The 13,569-nt window shown below is 32.2% G+C and overlaps 1 protein-coding gene across 1 annotated transcript in view; it reads right to left on the bottom strand.

Moving 5' to 3' along the window:
• The window catches only part of LOC138708924 (protein O-linked-mannose beta-1,2-N-acetylglucosaminyltransferase 1-like), a 400,514-nt gene extending 393,020 nt beyond the window's left edge, over positions 1–7,494 (bottom strand). The window contains exon 1 of the mRNA XM_069839284.1: positions 7,425–7,494. The gene's annotated coding sequence lies outside the window, so the exon portion shown is untranslated. The remainder of the gene's footprint in view (positions 1–7,424) is intronic.
• Positions 7,495–13,569: the final 6,075 nt, after the last annotated feature.

Here is a 13,569-nt window from a genome sequence, read left to right on the forward strand (position 1 = left end):
GTCCATCTTCAGAACTGGTTGTTACTTGTCTTGGCGGCTTTTGTTTGTGTTTCCTGTGGGTTGTGTTTGTGTAGTGTAATGTGGAGTCAAAGAGTGTGTGTGTTCTGAAATTGAGTTGTGTGTTGAGAATTTCATTTCAATGTGTTTTTGTGTGTCTATATATTTCGTATTGTTCTAGAGTGTTTAGTTTCTGGCTTTTTGGTTGAATGTGTAGAATTTCCATGTCTGTGTTGTTGTCTCTGTAGGTATGGTTAGCATTTGTGATGTGTTGCGCATATGTGGAAATGTGGCAGATAACAGGCTAAAACATGTAAATTTAACACGAAAAAGACACATAGGCTAATATGTTTTCCGAAGTGATATAGTGTTAAAAGTTGTGTAATAAAGATGTATAATAAATGTTATGCTCGACCATGCCGAAATGTACTAATTATACACCTGGAAGCAGTACTTTAATGCATGTCATTAAAGTACACCTACTCATTAAAGTACAGGTCTTCAGCCAATGATAACTCAGCTTACATGTGTTCAGCCAATGACAAGTCAGCTTTGTACCGTTATAAAACCGCAAGTATCGATTATTCTCGGATATGCAATCGAAAGAGAATTAGCGAAAAGTCACGGAGGCTGGAAATCCAATACTGTCGCAGAAGGTTATGTTCTGTTACTATAATAATTAGCGTTAATTATTGTAAATAATATTCAAATAAATTCAATTTGTCATCTCGTTTTTCAATGTCGAATTCAATAATCAAGGTTATAATATCATAATATTATCAAGTTTAACGGGATTACATCAAGATCAATTACATTATTGTTCCTAGGAAAAAATCAATACTTTCGCGTCTGCGCACATCTCACAATTCACGACCTAGAACAAGGTCACTTCCGATCTTGTCAGATACAAATAAAATGTATACATGTGAATACCGGTAATTTCAAGTTAGAAATATGGTCGAGCATAAAAAGTCGTATGAAACTCGCCTATAATGGTAATTAAGAAGCGAGTATGGATGTTTATGAAACGAGCGCAAGCGAGTTTCATAATTTTCATACTATCATTATAGGCTCGTTGCATAATGTACTATTAGTTAAGATGTTTGGTGTCACTATGAAAAATTCAGAAAATTATAATGAATTACAATTCATGAACTATGTATTAATAACAGTTTTATAAAAACACTAATTTCGTCCAGTACAGACAAATAACCTAACTGCATCAATGATAAATTTACCCAATTTCGGTTTTACTATGCAAGAATTTTGATGACTAGATTTCAATAATTATTAATTATATAAGATTTTAAAATAAGTCTACTGTACTACAAAAGTTCTTATGAAGATATAACAATAATTTTGGCTTCTAAAACTTCAGCTTTTCTATGTAAAATTTACAAAATTACATTTTTAGGATTTTGCTAGAAATTACATATTTTACAACGTACACACAGAAAAAATGTATAAAACTGTAAACAACAAATTTGTTTAATGTAATTTGAGTTCAACTCGGATTCAGAGATATTTAATCATTATGATTTGATTGTTAATTGTATAAAGTTACTAAATTGCAGATAGAATTTTCGAATCATGTCAACTGTAGAAACTCTAATTTTAATTTATTAAACTTCAGTTACTTTCTGAGAAATTAAGTAGTTTTGTGGCGATTAAGATTGGTTTATTATTGTAACAGATTTACAGCAAAACAAGTGCATTGAGATACAGTGTGTTTATTTTACAAGTACAGAATTAATAATTTTAATTGATAAAGCTTTATTTGCCTTGTGGAAAAATAACAGAAAAGATTATAACCAGAATTTCATTAAGAATTGTAGCAAATTTTCTAACAATACGAAATTACTGAACTAAAGATGAATACATTGTACAATTATTATCAATTTTAAGATTAAAAATTCATTTGTATTATTCAACAATCACATATTTACCTTGATTGTAACTTTCTTAATCCTTAAATTGGCTAAACTTGAATGAATTAATGAATGACTGGGGGGAAGTGGGAGGAGAAACTTTAAAGGTACGTGAAAACACGTCCTTTTTGCAAGGGGGGAGTTGGGGCTGTGAAAAACTGAATATGTGAGCTCCAAGCCTCTTGGCCACTTGTCTCACTTCGGGTTTCGCCGCCCCAGTGAAGGAGCGCTAGAAATTTCTAGTGGGTAAGCCGAAAATGGACGTAACTGATTAGCTACAACATACGGGGGGGAGGAGGGGCAGAAGTACAGCGACCTGATCCGGAGGAGAGACGCGATGGAGGAGAAGTCTAGGCACGAAACGGTGATAGCCAGTTTGGCTGTTTGAAGATTCGAACGCGTAGGGATTAATCTTACAATAGCCAATTGGCGCTTTGATGATTTTTCTCAGATCAGGAGACCAGCCAATTGGCTCCTTGATGACTCCAGTGATCTGTACAAGGGGACGATTGAACCCTGCCAGGGCCCGAGTTCGATATGAACAATCATTAATCTTGAGCCGTCACCAATGTCTGGGGAAGTGAATGCAGGTCCGTGGCCCATTTCTTTTAGGGCTCATCCCGACATTTGTCTTAACGCCTTAGGAAAACCACGGAAAAACCTTGGGCAGGATGAGATGTCTCAATTTTAGAGACTAGCCAGTTGGCTCTTAGGTAAAATGGCTAAACTTCATTTCTCACACTAGTTTATTAAACCGTGTCGGACTGTAAAGTAAACAACTATCGCAATGTCCATATTTTATATGTTGTGCTATAGTATTGTGAAATTTTATTTTTCTACCATTTTTTTTCTATTGTTCTAATAAAATTATAGAATACTAGTGGCTTGTGCAGCAAATGCTGCAAACTAAGTTCATTAGACGTTCAAATAAACATTTTTCAGATTTATTTTCAATGAAGAATACCAGACATTCTGAAAGTTATTTGTTTCCATAATAATGAAAGATACTCTCTCTCGAGCCAATATTGAAGATAACCACGCATATAAATATCTACACCACACCGCCATTAAATATCTGAAAAAGACCCAACCCCACTTGATTAATAACTATAAAAATATTTGATTTTTAATAATATTATCTTACGTAAGTTTTATAGCTTTCAATAACATATGCCATATAGGCGCCACTCAGTAAAATATAGAAATCAAAATCTAATTTAAGTTATTCTCTACATCTACTTATATAACCCCAAAACGTTTCACATTCATATCATCAATATAGCATTAATATGTATAATTAATGAAAAATAGTCACATCATGGCATTAACTATAATAATATTTCATTTCTAATGGTAATAATGTCATCAAACCACCTCAAGTTTAGTAGTTTTTAATATCCAATACACAGCTGTACCCAGAAAATTACACACCACAGAATCGAGCCTGTAAATTATTTTTAGTAAGTTAAGCTCTTAATAACCAATTTAATTTGAGCTCTAAATATGTCAGCATTCTTGCAGATCATGGTCTTCGTGTAATATTGTTTACTGTAGTTTGTGTTTTGTTTTATTCTGAAATGCAACACGGCCTACTTGATGCTGACTTCGCTGCTCCTTTACTGGCCTTGACAATTCATTTTGATCCCTGTGTCAAAGCGAAGGGAACATCAAGTCGGCCGTGAATGCAATTAGCTAGTTCTCAAAACTGACGACAGATGGATTTTGGAAAATAGGAAAATTATGTTGAAAAATTGATATTTCACTGAAAACTACTATTTTTCCGAAAAAACTTTGAGTTTCAAGCTTCAAAATGAGGGGCCATTTATTAAGATCCGTTCAGCTATTTTCCCGTAATTTCCATTACCAGTTCAAATTATATAGCCTATACAGATATAGCCTATTAACCTGGTGTATCCTATAGGATACATTGCCAATTTAAGGGTTAAGAATTGTGACAACAGTATAACGTATTAAATTACAGATTAATTTTTTTGTATAATAATTATATGATAAAATTATGAATGATTGCTTTTTCTATGCGAAATTTAGAAAGCATTTATGGAGTTATGTTAACAATGGCCACAAATTTTACATTAGTACAGTTTGCTATTATTGCTTTGGACTCAGACTATTTCCATGAGATTATATTTAAGGGTAACTACGGTGAAATAATGCTGAAAAATAAAATTAAGGAAATCTACTTTTTTATGATTGCAATTAAATTTGGGACTGTTTTAAATTATTATCTAACAATATAATCAAGTGCGGCTAAACATATGGTGCGTGAGTGAGTTGGGAGAAATGTTCTTTTGTTCGTTTGTTTTTTTTTTCAAACCCGTTTTCTCAACTTTAAAATTCTAAGCTGTTTATTGAATAAAAAAATGCTCCTTGCACAACAGTTATTTTCAGATTGGTCTAAAACCTTTCACAGAGGTTAATTAAATGCTGGTAAATACAATTTAATTAGCATTTGCATGAAATATTAGTACTAAGTTCCTTCGGGGCATATTCATATTACACTTATATCAAATTATGCTGTAATGGTATATTCATGAAATTTAAAAATGTATTGTTACTCCCTATTTAGACTAAGCTCAAAAAGCTATACCTGGTAAGGTTTATCTTGTCTCAGTGGCAATAAAACCAAGTCCCTTCAAATGAGGATGGAGATTATAGGAGGGTTGTAAATTTTCAGGATTCCTTTCAAAACCTTGTTATTGTACAGGCTACCGGAACTCAGTTTTTTGAAAGGCAAGCTCAGTGACGGAACTACACAGTACGAAGAGAGATATTTTGTTATTTTATTTTGCGCTACAGAATGTATCAACTAGTCCCTTCCGCCACTGGATGGATGAACGTCTCCGCTCCACTCCCCCATCGCCATAACAACACAGACGAAGTAAGACATATCTCCTTTCTCTCTCTTTTCACAGTGAGACAAGATACATCACACAGACTTTAATTCATTTTTATTCCTATGACTATTTTCAAGCTTCTGAGCAAATTGAACTAAAATCTTTTACAACTTTCATTCAAAGAGCCTTTTTTAGTGTTGTAAATAAAATATATATTAAAAGAAATATAATTTCACACTATTAGTCTTAATGGAATCAAATTCTGTACAGATGATATTATTGTAGGCGTGTTTATGTAGTCTATATTTTAAAAATTTTGGATGAAAATTGTGGAAATTTTAGAAATCGTAATATTATTTATCCCCTTAAGATGATTAGCACAGTTTCACTCTGTGCCTAGATATAATTTTTCATGATATTTAAACATTCAATGATACGTGTAGACGTTTCTTCTTCACTACAACATTTATCACAGACAGGAAAATCTTCTATTACATGAATTCGTTCCGGTACCCGATTCTAAACTTGACATTGCAGTTTCTTTATGATTAGGTTATCCCAGTTGGACCGGATACACAAGCGTTTGTTTCCCAAATAAGAAGCGGTTTAAAATCAGGAACAAAGTCACACTATCAATATGAATTTTGCCGAGAAGTAATCGGTCAACGGCAGGTGCAAGGCAAGCGAACAATGATAAGAAAATATGAAGTTACGTAAAAAAATAAAATTTTATACATAAATAAAAATTTATTAACGACGAAATTCGTTTCAAATACTTTAGTTTTACTTGTTAAATACAAAATAAAAATAGCCTAAGGATTGGACGTTACAATAATACTGTATGTCGGAAGTAAAGGACATTATGTTACAAATACTGAATTTTACAGGAGAGCTAAATGAAAGTGCTCTTTAACATGATACCTTATGGCACATAGCACCCTTTCAAAAAGGCGAACACGCTTATTATTACGGGTAGAAGTTAGTGCTTTGAACCACTGCAAAGAGAGCGAAAAATGAAATACAAATATGGAAAAACCTCAATTTCGTAAAAAAAAAAAAAAAAAATTGAACACAGTGCCCTTTACCTCCGATGTACAGATTATTTATTTAGAATTAAATTAAATACAGGATAAACCTTCTAATTGTTATGTACATACCACAGCTCATATTCTTCCTCTTTCACAGTATCAGCAATTCGTTTCTGGAACTCCCTACCTAGCTCCCTCAGGAACTGTCGAACGATATTGCAATTTAAAAGAGAATTGTTTAAACACGTGACCAGTATTCAGGTTTAATTCTCCTTTGTGTGTATATGGTATATATGTAATTTTCCTCAGTGTTGTATAGTTATAATTTACATTTGAATTTGTTATTCTTGTAATTTGTAATATTGTTTCACCGACCGCTTGCATAGGCTATCCATTGAGTGTAGCTTCTAGTCTTATATTATTTTGTAATTATTATTTAGTATGTTCGCATTATTTTATTCGACTTGTGCTTGTATAACTATATAAATTTTTATTAGTGTTCTTTAAATATTAGTCTGTAAAACCGCATCAGCTTCCTTTGTTTCTGGCTAAGTCGAAGAGAAGACCTGATGGCCTTAACTTCGCCAGAATAAATAAATATATTATTATTATTATTATTATTATTATTATTATTACCACATTATACAAAAATAGTTAATAATTGTGATGTCTATAACTTTTAAAACATAACTTTTTAAAATGGTAATAGTGCATTAAGAATGGACTTGCGACATCTTTGGTATAAAATATTTTTAAATTAAAGTAATGTTCGTGAGTAGTTGAATGATTGTTCAATTCATTGAATTTATAAAATTATGTTAATTATTCCTTTGTTTATTCGTAGTACTGCATTACAATTATTATTCTTAATTATTTCATACTTTGGAATATTCTTCACTTCAGACATTTTTTAAAAAGTATTATTTTGTGTTGTTTTAATTCCAACTGCAAGGTATCAAATGTGAAAGCAACACAGTGGTATTGCAAATAAGAAAACATGCTCAGTTGGTAGAGCAGATGGCTACGGATTAGAAGGTCCGGGGTTCGATCCCAGGTGGTGACAGGATTTTTTCTCGTTGCCAAACTTTCAGAACGGCCACGAGGTTCACTCAGCCTCCGATAAAATTGAGTACCGGGTCTTTCCCGGGGGTAAAAGGCGGTCAGAGCGTGGTGCCGACCACACCACCTCATTCTAATGCCTTGGTCATGGAAAGCATGGGGCTCTACCTCCATGCCCCCCCCCCCCCAAGTGCCTTCATGGCATGTTACGGGGATACCTTTACCTTTTGATAGTGCATTAAGAAAACCTATACCACACATTTTTTACAGACGATTTTACTTGCTTTAATTTTATTAAGTGATTTTAAATGTTTGTTTTGGCAATTATGGACGCAGAAATCATTTTTGTTGTCAGATATTTGGAATTAAAAAAATATCAATAATTGAATTGTTCGTAATAAACTAATCACTGGAGCTAGCACTATAACGTACGAAGCTCAAAAACCCCAACCTGAAGAACGAAGCGACCCAATGTTCCACCTAGCCGACAACACGAGGACCCCAGTGACCTGGAGAGGACAGCCGCTATAGCACAAGCAAACACGTCACTCACTCACCTGTGCCGGCGCTGGCAACGGCGTCGGCGACTGGAACAGATGTTGTCCGTGGAGCGGCGGCGTCTCCGAGGGAACAACGGCTCGTGAGGCGTCGCTCTCCGCTTTTACCCCTCGGTAATGTGCGCAAACGAGTCGGCGTCCTCCGCACACATGCGCACAACACACCAGGCGACAGACTCCAGGAGATATTCGCAATGGTCAGAGACTCGGTATCACAACCCATCTGGTCGTCGCTGTGGTCGCATGCATCCCGTTCTCGGCAATTCAATGATCCAATTCCCGCACTTCATAACTAACAGATCAATTATGTCTCCGTGTATTTTCCATTTTCGCGATTTTGTCCAGTAATAGCATTTCTAGCTACAAATAAAAAAGGAATCGATTCAATTCCTTCCACGGGTGTAGATTATACCGCGCTTACAGAGGGTCGGATTTTTGTTTTGCCTTGTATTATCCTGTATTTTATTTTCGAACTTTTTCCCGAACATTATTTATTTATTTATTTATTTACTTAGTTATTTACGTATTTATTTATTTCTTTACTTAGTTATTTATTTACTTAGTTATTTATATACTTATTTATTTACTTATTTATTTACTTAGTTATTTATATACTTATTTATTTACTTATTTATTTACTTATTTATTTATATATTTACTTATTTATTTAATTATTTATTTATTTACTTATTTATTTACTGATTTATCTACCTATCTATTTATGTAATTATTTATTTGTTTACTTATTTATTTATTTCCTTCTTTATTTATTTATTGACTTATTTATTTATTTCGTTATTTATTTATTCACTTATTTATTTATTTACTTATTTATTGATGTATTTATTTACTTATTTACTTATTTATTTCCTTATTTATTTACTTATTTATTTACTTATTTATTTACTTATTTATTTATTTACTTATTTATTTATTTACTTATTTATTTATTTATTTACTTTTTGTTTATTTAATTACTTATTTATTTATTTATTTACTTATTTATTTATTTATTTACGTATTTACTTATTTATTTGTTTATTTGTTTATTATTTATTTTGCTAATATTGTAACATAAAATATAATATAAACAGAAATACTTTAGCTCGCCCCTGAAAGAATAGAACTCGTGCTCAGGGGCGGATTCCTGAATTGAAATTAAGAATTTGTCTTATGTCTACTACGCAATAAGAAAATAGAAATGTAAATTTACGATTTTTCAATTTTTATAAAATCCATACATAACCTTTTAAATTTAATACTAGAACTACTAGAATTGACAAGATTAGGATATTTAAACATAAATTTGTTATATATTCTTGGACCTAAATTACTACTAAAATTAAATACTGTAGCAGTTTTGGATTTTGGTTCAAACAATCTTAAAGAATTCATGCCTTTTGTTTCATAACTATAAGAATACTATTCAAAATTAATGATTTATTATTATTTTATTTATTTATTTATTTTGCTAATATTGTAACATAAAATATAATATAAACAGAAATACTTTAGCTCTCCCCTGAAAGAATAGAAATCATGCTCAGGGGCGGATTCCTGAATTGAAATTAAGAACTTGTCTTATGTCTACTACGCAATAAGAAAATAGAAACGTAAATTTACGATTTTTCAATTTTTATAAAATCCATACATAACCTTTTAAATTTAATACTAGAACTACTAGAATTGACAAGATTAGGATATTTAAATATAAATTTGTTATATATTCTTGGGCCTAAATTACTACTAAGATTAAATACTGTAGCAGTGTTGGATTTTGGTTCAAACAATCTTAAAGAATTCATGCGTTTTGTTTAATAACTATGAGAATACTATTCAAAATTAATCATTTATTATTATTATTAGATTAGATTAGATTAGATTAGATTAGATTAGATTAGATTAGATTTATTTATTTAACCTGGTAGAGATAAGGCCGTCAGGCCTTCTCTGCCCCTCTACCAGGGGATTACAACTGTAACATGAACAATAAGATTACAATTAATATTAAATTTACAATTACAATTACAATAAAAATTAAAGTACGACAAGAATACCTGATTAATGAAAGCTAGACATTTTATCATAGAAGTTAAGAACAAAGAATATTTTTGTATTTACTAAATTATAAATTAAACCTACAATAACAAAATTCTATAGTGATGAAATTACCGGATATTGAGATATTATTATTATTATTATTATTATTATTATTATTATTATTATTATTATTTAAATAATGATATGGAGGGGGAAAGGAACTGGCTACTCTACCCCATTATCTCCTGGCCTAGTTGCCTCATAAGTGGCGTCTTCTTGGTATCGCTTGTGAGGTTCAGATCTGTCTTCGGACAGTTGACTAAACAACAAAATCCGAGGCGCGAAAGCCTATACAGCAAGCAGAGATGCCAGGTTGTGTCCCTCAGTGACACTCCTGCTTTACCTTTTCCACACGGTTTGTACTCAGACAAGATATAATTCATAACACGCATTCTCTCGCGCCTCAATGTGTACACAATGAACACTAGAATAGTGTTCGGGGCTGGACTACAGAGCGTTCGGAGTTTAGAAAACAACACTGACTATATAGGCGTCTTAATAGCGGGCATCTCCCTCTTTCTTCAAGACCATTGTGTTGAATTCCGATAATCCAGTGTATAATATAGAGCTATTTAATGAGGGTATTTCCGTCAAATGACTTATCAATATTTAAATAAAAACAAATAATTATATCATATAAAATTTGCTAATGTTACATATAATTGACAACTTCAGGCATTAATAAAATGTTTAAATTGATTGGCAAAAACATTTGCAGCATAGCATAAATTATACGTAATATTAGCAAATTTTATATGATGTAATTCTTTGTTATTGTTTTAATAGATTAAGTCATTTGACGGAAATACATTCATTAAATAATTTGATATCTCCCGCTTTGCGATGTATTAAAATAAGATATTTACTTATTTTCTAACATAAAATAACAGAAGCAATTATTCTCATTATCATTTATATCGATTGAATTTTATATTCATGTATCTATTATTTGTCTTTTATTCTATCGTACTCAACTATAATTGGCCTCTGGCTGTTGCCCGGCATACAAATATAAATAAATAAATAAATAAATAAATAAATAAATAAATAAATAAATAAATAAACAAATAAATAAATAAATTTACTTACTTACTGGCTTTTAAGGAACCCGGAGGTTCATTGCCGCCCTCACATAAGCCCGCCATTGGTCCCTATCCTGAGCAAGATTAATCCAGTCTCTAACATCATATACCACCTCCCTCAAATCCATTTTAATATTATCTTCCCACTTACGTCTCGGCCTCCCCAAAGGTCTTTTTCCCTCCGACCTCCCAACTAACACTCTATATGCATTTTTGGATTCGCCCATACGTGCTACATGCCCTGCCCATCTCAAACGTCTTGATTTAATGTTCCTAATTATGTCAGGTGAAGAATACAATGCGTGCAGTTCTGTGTTGTGTAACTTTCTCCATTCTCCTGTAACTTCGTCTCTCTTAGCCCCAAATACTTTCCTAAGAACCTTATTCTCAAACACCCTTAACCTATGTTCCTCTCTCAGAGTAAGAGTCCAAGTTTCACAACCATACAGAACAACCGGTAATATAATTGTTTTATAAATTCTAACTTTCAAATTTTTTGACAGAAGACTAGATGACAAAAGCTTCTCAACCGAATAATAACACTCATTTCCCATATTTATTCTGCGTTTAATTTCCTCCCGAGTGTCATTTATATTTGTTACTGTTGCTCCAAGATATTTGAATTTTTCCACCTCTTCGAAAGATAAATCTCCAATTTCTATAGTTCCATTTCGTACAATATTCTGGTCACGAGACATAATCATATACTTAGTCTTTTCGGAATTTACTTCCAACCCTATCGCTTTACTTGCTTCAACTAGAATTTCCGCATTTTCCGTAATCGTTTGTGGATTTTCTCCTAGCATATTCACGTCATCCGCATAGACAAGAAGCTGATATAGCCCATTCAACTCAAAACCCTGTCTATTATCCTGAACTTTCCTAATGGCATATTCTAGAGCGAAGTTAAAAAGTAAAGGTGATAGTGTATCTCCTTGCTTTAGCCCGCAGTGAATTGGAAAAGCATCAGATAGAAACTGGCCTATACGGACTCTGCTGTAAGTTTCACTAAGACACATTTTAATAATTAATCGAACTAGTTTCTTGGGAATACCAAATTCAATAAGAATATTATATAAAACTTCTCTCTTAACCGAGTCATACGCATTTTTTAAATCTATGAATAACTGATGTACTGTACCCTTATTCTCCAATTTTTTCTCCAATATCTGTCGAATACAAAAAATCTGATCAATAGTCGATCTATTACGCCTAAAACCACACTGATGATCCCCAATAATTTCATCGACATATGGAGTTAATCTTCTCAAAAGGATATTCGACAAAATTTTGTACGACGTCAACAAAAGTGATATTCCTAGAAAGTTACTACAGTTAGTCTTGTCCCCGAGCTTAAAAATAGGTACGATTATGGACTCCTTCCATTGTTATGGTACAATAATAAATAAATAAATAAATAAATAAATAAATAAATAAATAAATAAATAAATAAATAAATAAATAAATAAATAAATAAATAAATAAATAAATAAGTAAATAAATACAAAATAGTTTTTCCTCGAAACAAAGTGATAAATATATCTTATCTCATTTTTTTCTTCTAGTTCAACACTTTAAACAAATGCATAGTATTTACCCTCTTTGTATCTGGAAAATAATATTTGCATTTATCTATGATTGTTAAGATACGTGTGCACTAGAGTTGAACAACGATCGAGAAAGCAAGACTAATAACGCCCGCAAAGCCGAAAGCCAGCACGACAATATTGCCTACGTCACGTCATTGACGTAAAGACTGCTTGTGAGTGTTACAAGACATCGGGAGTGATCAACTCTCGAACGCCAAGCAGCCTTGAATCGTCACATTTGAAGAGTCCACTGCAAGAATGATGGATGTCATTTGGAATACATTTTTCAGGAGAAGCAATTGAAAGTTTGAAATGCTTAGCGCTCAAAGCTTAACTGTGATTTTCCGATCGTTACTGGACAATGACTATCAGTGTTAATGCCATATAACTCTCTATGTAGATTCTATATGTCTTAAGCTATGCATTGACAGTCTTGGTTCATTTTCGACAAGAAAGTGACATCCATCATTCTTGCAGTGGACTCTTCATTTGTTTATAACCAGACTGAACTTTTATTTGTTTTGGCAACTGTTATATATGTATAAACAATCAAGTATCCTATTTGAAACATCATCTCTACCTTTCCGTGTACAGTATAATAATCCGTTCCCCAATCATTATTTAATTACTAGGCTCTTATTAAAAGGGTAGGATTTTTTTCGTATGTTCGAGATCAACAAAAAAATATATAATATTAACGATTTATTTAACGTTAAGTTTTATGTTTCTTAGAAATGCAAATTTATTTGAGAATAGTGTTTTTCCTATGTATATAAACTTTAGTAATATCTGAATAGAACCACAACATTTTGATAACTAAGATACTGTTTTGTTTTGTCTTTTTGTCTCAATTACGTATCCCTAATCTTGTTTATTTCAATGATGTATGTTATTCAAAGTTAGGAAATGTTTCCACGCCGACCAAATGCTATTTCTAGAATGATGAGCGAGACTCGAAGCGCACAAGAGTTACGAGACGAGACTCGAAAGACAAATGCAGCGAACACAGCGAGCGAGAGCGGCAGTTAGTTTTGTTCATCTCTAGTGTGCACTGTACAAGTACGGCGTAATAAAATACAGTTGTAGTATAATCTTTTGCGTAACGCAAGAATGATAATTATGAGAGAATTTACTCTAAGAAATTTCATTAGTCCGTGTTGTGAAAAACATCCCCTATGTTAATTCCTTATTGACATACATCTATATAGTGTAGGATTTACATATATTGAAGTTTGACCATATTTGAATCGTTTATTGTAAAAACACCACAACCGACATTTTTTACAAAATGCGTTTTTTTTGTGGATTTTGATCGCCAGCATGAATGCGCATCTTTTGATATAAAAACCTTATATCTAGCATGACTGTAACATG

The sequence above is a fragment of the Periplaneta americana genome, chromosome 11 (genome assembly GCF_040183065.1).
Source record: "Periplaneta americana isolate PAMFEO1 chromosome 11, P.americana_PAMFEO1_priV1, whole genome shotgun sequence".
Taxonomy (NCBI): Eukaryota; Metazoa; Arthropoda; class Insecta; order Blattodea; family Blattidae; genus Periplaneta; species Periplaneta americana.